This window comes from Triticum dicoccoides, chromosome 2B, assembly GCF_002162155.2.
Source record: "Triticum dicoccoides isolate Atlit2015 ecotype Zavitan chromosome 2B, WEW_v2.0, whole genome shotgun sequence".
NCBI classification, from domain to species: domain Eukaryota; kingdom Viridiplantae; phylum Streptophyta; class Magnoliopsida; order Poales; family Poaceae; genus Triticum; species Triticum dicoccoides.
In genome coordinates, this window is record NC_041383.1 from 179272826 (window position 1) to 179280219 (window position 7394).

Here is a 7394-nt window from a genome sequence, read left to right on the forward strand (position 1 = left end):
TTCAGTTGAACTGCACAAAAAATTTGGGTGGTTCATTTTATCAACCGCCTCCTTTCTTGTCTGCAATGTAGAATTTTGGCGAGCTACAGGACCAAGATGAGCCAGTAAACTAGTTGGATTAAAGTAGTGGCCAAGTTTCTCAAACCTCCCTCGGCGCGAGGCCACTATTTTGAGGATAAACCAACAAGAAAAGTTCAGATTGTCTGTGCTGCCTCTTATGTACTTGAAAGTTTACTCGTACAAGCACTAGTTTTAGCAAGAAGTACCTCCGACTGAACACCATTTACCAGTCTGTACCCAAGATAATTAAAGTTTTTCCATGGATGATATTGGTTGTGATGTCTATCATTTGGATGGATAAACATACTGAACATGTGTATATCTGAATATTTTTGTGAATTATCTATGAATATTGTCTTGTGATCTATCAATCATTTGGATGCATAGACATGCTAAACTTGTGTATATATGAATCTTTTGAGTTGTTGATTGTGAATGTTGGCTATGAATATGAAAGTGTCCTGTGAAACTGAGTTTGATACGAAAGTTCACCTTTCCTATTGTACTTGTGTGTGAACTTGTTAGTATGTCTACTGTGGGGTTTGTGACGTGTGGGAGTCAACAGCACACTTTCTTCCCGAGAAGAATTGCACCTTCTTGTTAGGGTAGCAACGGCGCATCAGCTCTTTTTCATCTTTTTGCTATGTCTTCCCCCCTCCCCCGCTCAACCCCTGCCATAATGTTTTCGGCCTCAAAAACATAGTACTGCATTGTTTTGGGAGCTTGATGAAAAATCGAGTGCTGGTTTCTGTAGGTTGGCCTGCCAAGAAAATGGGCTGCTGGTCCACCACATACTGGGAGGCTAAAAATACAAGTTGTATGGTGCAGAGGTAGGTAAAAACCACCATCGAGAGCCATCCACTAAAAAAATCGCATCTGATGTGCTTCTTCAGTCGGGCTGCCGGCCCCCTCTTTAATCCAGGTTGCTCCATTCCCCAACCGGCAGCACATGACGGAAGTTTATTTCCCCCTCGCGCCTACCAAGGGATTGAAGAAGCGCGGCATCGAATCCAACACCGGTGATGGCTACTTGTCCAAGTGATTTTCAGATAAGAAACTGCATGTTTCAGAGGCAGAGCATTTAAATCAAAAGGCACTTTTCAAACATGGATAACAGAATGTTGGAAATTTTTTGTAAAAAATGGAACTAACAACAAGTTAACATCATGCTGATCAACATTCATGTATAGCACATCTTCATATGATGCAAAGTCAAAAAGATATGCTATTTTGAGAATGGCAAGACAATGTTGAGTGTGCGAAACACTGGGTAAACTAGGGATGAAATTTTGGAAAGTGTTAGATATTTTTCAACTGCACTAGTTGGAATCAAACCCGGGCAGTACAACTTTTGGGTGAGAGGGCTGCAGCCACCAGGCTAGTGCGGTATGTTCGAAAGAATGAAGGCGTCTTCCCCTGCTCTGGTTCTTTCCCGTCCGTGTGCGCTTGCCATGGCGCCATCGTATGTCGTTGTCAAAATGCTCAACAAACAAGAGGAATCCGGAGAGGACTGTACACCAAGAGACTGACAGTGGGGACCCACTAGGTCCAAGCCGTACGCAAGCAAGTGCCCCATTGGAAAAAAGCTTCCTCCGAATTGTATACTGCCGTTGGGGCCCACGGGTTTGTCAACCTTAGTCAATAAATGAAATAAATTTCCAATGATCACTGTCATCGGGTAGATTTTTTTTAGGGGTATCAGGGAGCTTTTTTTGGTTGTTATTGTGGGAAAGGGGTATCGGAGATCTAGCTGGTATCTTTTCTTTTCAGAGGGCGAACAAGTATCAGCTAGGCCTGGTTCTTTTTTCACATGTGTAGCCAACGACATACGAAGACAGTGGTTCAACTTATTTTTTTGAGGTCCATCATGTACTTACTGTCCTATGGGCCTCCCAGCGTAGGTTTTAGTTTTTCTAACAGATCGGTAGCCCAATGTATTTTTTTTAATAAAACACAGATCTTTGTTCTATTTATCTATATATAAGAATAATAATGATGTGTCCAATTTATGTTTTCCCTTCTAACCACATTATATATTTATATTATTACTATTAGCATATATTTAGTAGAGACTTTTATATGCATTATAAAAACTCCCACGTGTTATTAACTTATAAAAGTAAATGTTTAACAGAAGTTGGCAAGGAAAATCCTGGTTATTTTTGACTCACAGGCAAGGAAAATCCTGGTGATTGCGTACAAAAGCTTGTGAACATTTTAAGGACCAATGTAATAATAACGGGCTCATTTTTGTGTTGAGAAATAATTCGCTAATTTGTTGGTTTCATATATAAAAATGTGTTGCTCAGGTTTATTTTTTGATATTAATTGCTCCTTCCAACCTAACATTATATATAGAACGAGCCCAGCTAATTCATGTATTTCAAGAAAGTGCAAATGGGCTGGGATTTCTTAGAAAATATTAAATGGGCCGCATTGACGCAAAATTATTTGTTCACCCAGTCTAGGAAATGGGCTGTAAATTCTAGAAAACATGGGTTAAATATATGCCACATTTTTGCAGGCTCACATGTGTGCCAATAGGTCGAAGCCTACGCAAGGCGTTGTCAACTTGGTCAACAAATGATTATGACATCCACAATCATTGGATTTATATCCAACAGCCAGCATCTACCTTCAATCTCTCTTCTTCCTCCAGCATCGCCGGGACCACCTGCTCCGGCCTCCAGTGGCTAGTGGCTCTACTTAGCATGCATCGCTGCGAAGCGCTACCCCACCGCCGGCTAGGCTATCCCTCCACCCCTCCACACCTCCTGTTATTCTCCACCGACTATAGCCCCACGCCGCACCAGAACTAGTTATAACCCTTGTACTCCTCTCAATCTACGAATCCACTGCCGCATCTTCCCATCTCCGGGTCGTTCCCGTCCGGGGCCTCGCCGTCGTCCATCATCTCGCTGCGCTCGGCGCGGTGTGGTCAACAAACGAGAGTCAACGGAAGAGGGTTGTACGTGGAGAGCCTGACTACTGGGACCCACGAGGTCCATGGTCGCATGCAAGAAAAGTTCCTCCTTATTAAGCTGAAAAAATGTTTCCTCCCCCTGACAGCTGGGACCCACCGGCTATATCTTCGCACGGAAGGAAGTGTCTCCTTGTTATGCGAGAAAACTATTCCTCCCGATGACAGCTGGGACCCGACAGATTTGGTGGCTGACTTGTGGGCCTACTCAGCTGATGTGTATGTAAGGCTTTGTCAACTGAGTCAACAAGATTCTAGTAGCTAGACCGTTGGATGTTAATCCAACAGCCGTGCTCCTTCTTCAACCTTTGTTCTTGCTCCTGTCTCCCGTGGGCGTAGTGCTGTCGCGCACCCGAACCAGTCAAGTTTCCCACTCCTCTCCATTTGTGACTCCACTACCGCGTCTTCCCCATTGATAACCCACAAGTGTAGGGGATCGCAACTGTTTTTTATAAGTAAGAGTGTCGAACCCAACGAGGAGCTAAAGGTAGAATAAATATTCCCTCAAGTTCTATCGACCACCGATACAACTCTACGCACGCTTGACGTTCACTTTACCTAGAACAAGTATGAAACTAGAAGTACTTTGTACGTGTTGTTGGATAGGTTTGCAAGATAATAAAGAGCACATAAATATAAACTAGGGGCTGTTTAGATAATGATGCAATAACGTAAGTATTAGTAGAGAGCCTTTTGTTACGAGAAAGTTATTTGTCCAAGGCAATCGATAACTAGATCGGTAATCACTATTGCAATTTTATTTGAGGGAGAGGCATAAGCTAACATACTTTATCTTCTTGGACCATATGCACTTATGATTGGAACTCTAGCAAGCATCTGCAACAACTAAAGATCATTAAGGTAAAACCCAACCATAGCATTAAAGTATCAAGTCCCCTTTATCCCCTACGCAAACAACCTACTTACTCGGGTCTGTGCTTCTGTTCACTGATGCCACCCACCATAAGCAAATCATGAACATATTGCAAACCCTACAGCAGGGATCCCTCACGCTTGCGTGACATGGAGAGCACCATAGGACATCACCAATAATAAAACATGCAACTCAAACCAATCACGTTCATTAATCCCATAGGACAAAACGGATCTACTCAAACATCATAAGATAGCCATACATCATTGGAAAATAATATATAGCGTTGAGAACCATGTTTAAGTAGAGATTACAGCGGGTAAGAGAGGGGTTACACCACTGCATAGAGGGGGGAAGAGTTGGTGATGAAGGCGGTGAAGTTGTTGGTGAAGATCGTGGTGATGGTGATGGCCCCCGGCAGCGTTCCGGCGCCACCGGAAGCAAGGGGGAGGGAGCCCCCCTTCCTCTTCTTCTTCCTTGACCTCCTCCCTAGATGGGAGAAGGGTTTCCCCTCTGGTCCTTGGCTCCTATGGCATGGGAGGGGCGAGAGCCCCTCCGAGGTTGGATCTATCTCTCTGTCTCTCTCTGTTTCTGCGTTCTCAGATCCTTCCCCTTCACCGTTTCTTTTATATCCGGAGATCCGTAACTCCGATTTGGGTGAATCTTTCGCCCAAATCTTTTTTCCAAAAATTAGCTTTCTTGCGGCCAAAGAAGGGCATCAACCGCCTTACGAGGGGACCACGATGGTGGGGGGCGCGCCCACCTGGAGTCGGCGTGGGCCCCTGTCTTGTGGCCACCTCGGGCACCGTCTCGCGTTGATTTCACTTCCCAAGAATCACAAATATTCCAAAATAATTCTCCGTCCGTTTTTATCCCGTTTAGACTCTGTTTGATATGGGGTTTCTACGAAACATAAAACATGCAACAGACAGAAACTGGCGCCGGGCACTGGATCAATATGTTAGTCCTAAAAAATAGTATAAAAAGTTGCCAAAAGTATATGAAAGTTGTAGAATATTGGCATGGAACAATCAAAAATTATAGATACGACGGAGACGTATCAGCATCCCCAAGCTTAATTCCTGCTCGTCCTCGAGTAGGTAAATGATAAAAAAGATAAATGAGGAATTCTACCTAGCATAATCTTGATCATATGTCTAATCATGGCATGAATATGAAGAGACGAGTGATTCAAAGCAATAGTTTATCATTTGACATTAAAAACAATAATACTTTGAGCGTACTAATAAAGCAATCATGTCTTTTCAAAACAACAAGGCCAAAGCAAGCTTATCCCTACAAAATCATATAGTTTGGCCATGCTTCATTTTTGTCACACAAAATGCTCCCATCATGGACAACCCCGATGACAAGCCGAGAAATTGGTTCATACTTTTTAACGTGCTTCAGCTTTTTCAACCGTCACGGAATACATGAGCGCAAGCCATGGATATAGCACTACATGTGGAATAGAATATAATGATGGAGGTTATGTGGAGAAGACAAAAAAGAAGAAAGTCTCACATCGACGCGGCTAATCAACGGGCTATGGAGATGCCCATCAATTGATGTCAATGCGAGGAGTAGGGATTGCCATGCAACGGATGCACTAAGAGCTATAAGTGTATGAAAGCTCAACAAAAAAAACTAAGTGGGTGTGCATCCAACTTTGTTGCTCATGACGACCTAGGGCATTTGAGGAAGCCCATCGTTGGAATATACAAGCCAAGTTCTATAATGAAAAATTCCCACTAGTATATGAAAGTGACAACATAGGAGACTCTCTATATGAATAACATGGTGCTACTCTGAAGCATAAGTGTGGTAAAAGGATAGTAACATTGCCCCTTTTCTTTTCTTTTATTTTTCTTTTTTTCTTTTCTTTTTTTCGGTGGGCTTCTTTGGCCCACTTTTTTATTTAGGCTTCTTTGGACTTTCCTTTTTTTCCTTTTTTTTCTTTTTTTCTTTTTTTTTCATGGGGCAATGCTCTATAATGATGATCATCACACTTTTATTTACTTACAACTCAATATTACAACTCGATACTAGAACAAAGATATGACCCTATATGAATGCTTCCGGCGGTGTACCGGGATGTGCAATGATCTAGCGTAGCAATGACATCAGAAAACAGACAAGCCATGAAAACATCATGCTAGCTATCTTACGATCATGCAAAGCAATATGACAATAAATGATCAAGTCATGTATATGATGATGATGGAATTGCATGGCAATATATCTCGTAATGGCTATGGAAATGCCATAATAGGTAGGTATGGTGGCTGTTTTGAGGAAGATATAAGGAGGCATATGTGTGATAGAGCGTATCATATCACGGGGTTTGGATGCACCGGCAAAGTTTGCACCAACTCTCGAGGTGAGAAAGGGCAATGCACAGTACCGAAGAGGCTAGCAATGATGGAAAGGTAAAAGTGCGTATAATCCATGGACTCACATTAGTCATAAAGAACTCATACACTTATTGCAAAAGTTTATTAGCCCTCGAAGGAAAGTACTACTATGCATGCCCCTAGGGGGATAGATTGGTAGGAAAAGACCATCGCTCGTCCCCGACCGCCACTCATAAGGAAGAGAATCAAAGAAACACCCCATGCTTCAAATTTGTCACACAACGGTTACCATACGTGCATGCTATGGGACTTGCAAACCTCAACACAAGTGTCTCTACAATCCACAACCACCCACTAGCATGACTCTAATATCACCATCTTTATATCGCAAAACTATTGCAAGGAATCAAACATATCATATTCAGCGATCTACAAGTCTATGTAGGATTTTATGACTAACCATGTGAATGACCAAATCCTGCCATCTCTCTAAATAGATATAAGTGAAGCAAGAGAGTTTAATTCTTTCTACAAAAGATATGCCCACTCTCCAACAAATATAAGTGAAGCAAAAGAGCATTCTACAAATGGCGGTTTTGTAAGTAAAGAGAAATAGGCAATCCAAACTTCAAATGATATAAGCGAAGCACGTGAAGCATTCTATAAAGCCATACTCAAAAGATTTAAGTGAAGTGCAATGAGCATTCTATAAATCAACCAAGGACTATCTCATACCATCATGGTTCATAAAAGAAAAATGAAAACTAAATGCAAAAGACGCTCCAAGATTTGCACATATCGCATGAATGAAACGAATAAGAAAAAATACCGATACTTGTTGAAGAAAGAGGGGATGCCTTCCGGGGCATCCCCAAGCTTAGACGCTTGAGTCTCCTTGAATATTTACTTGGGGTGCCTTGGGAATCCCCATGCTTTAACTCTTTCCTCTCTTCCTTTTCCTCATATCGAGACCTCCTCGATTAGACACTTCATCCACACAAAACTTCAACAGAAAAATCGGTAAGATCCATTAGTATAATCAAGCAAATCACTACTCTAAGTATTGTTTCAAACCAATTAATATTTTGTTTTTGCATTGTGTCTACTGTAATATAGCTTTTCCATG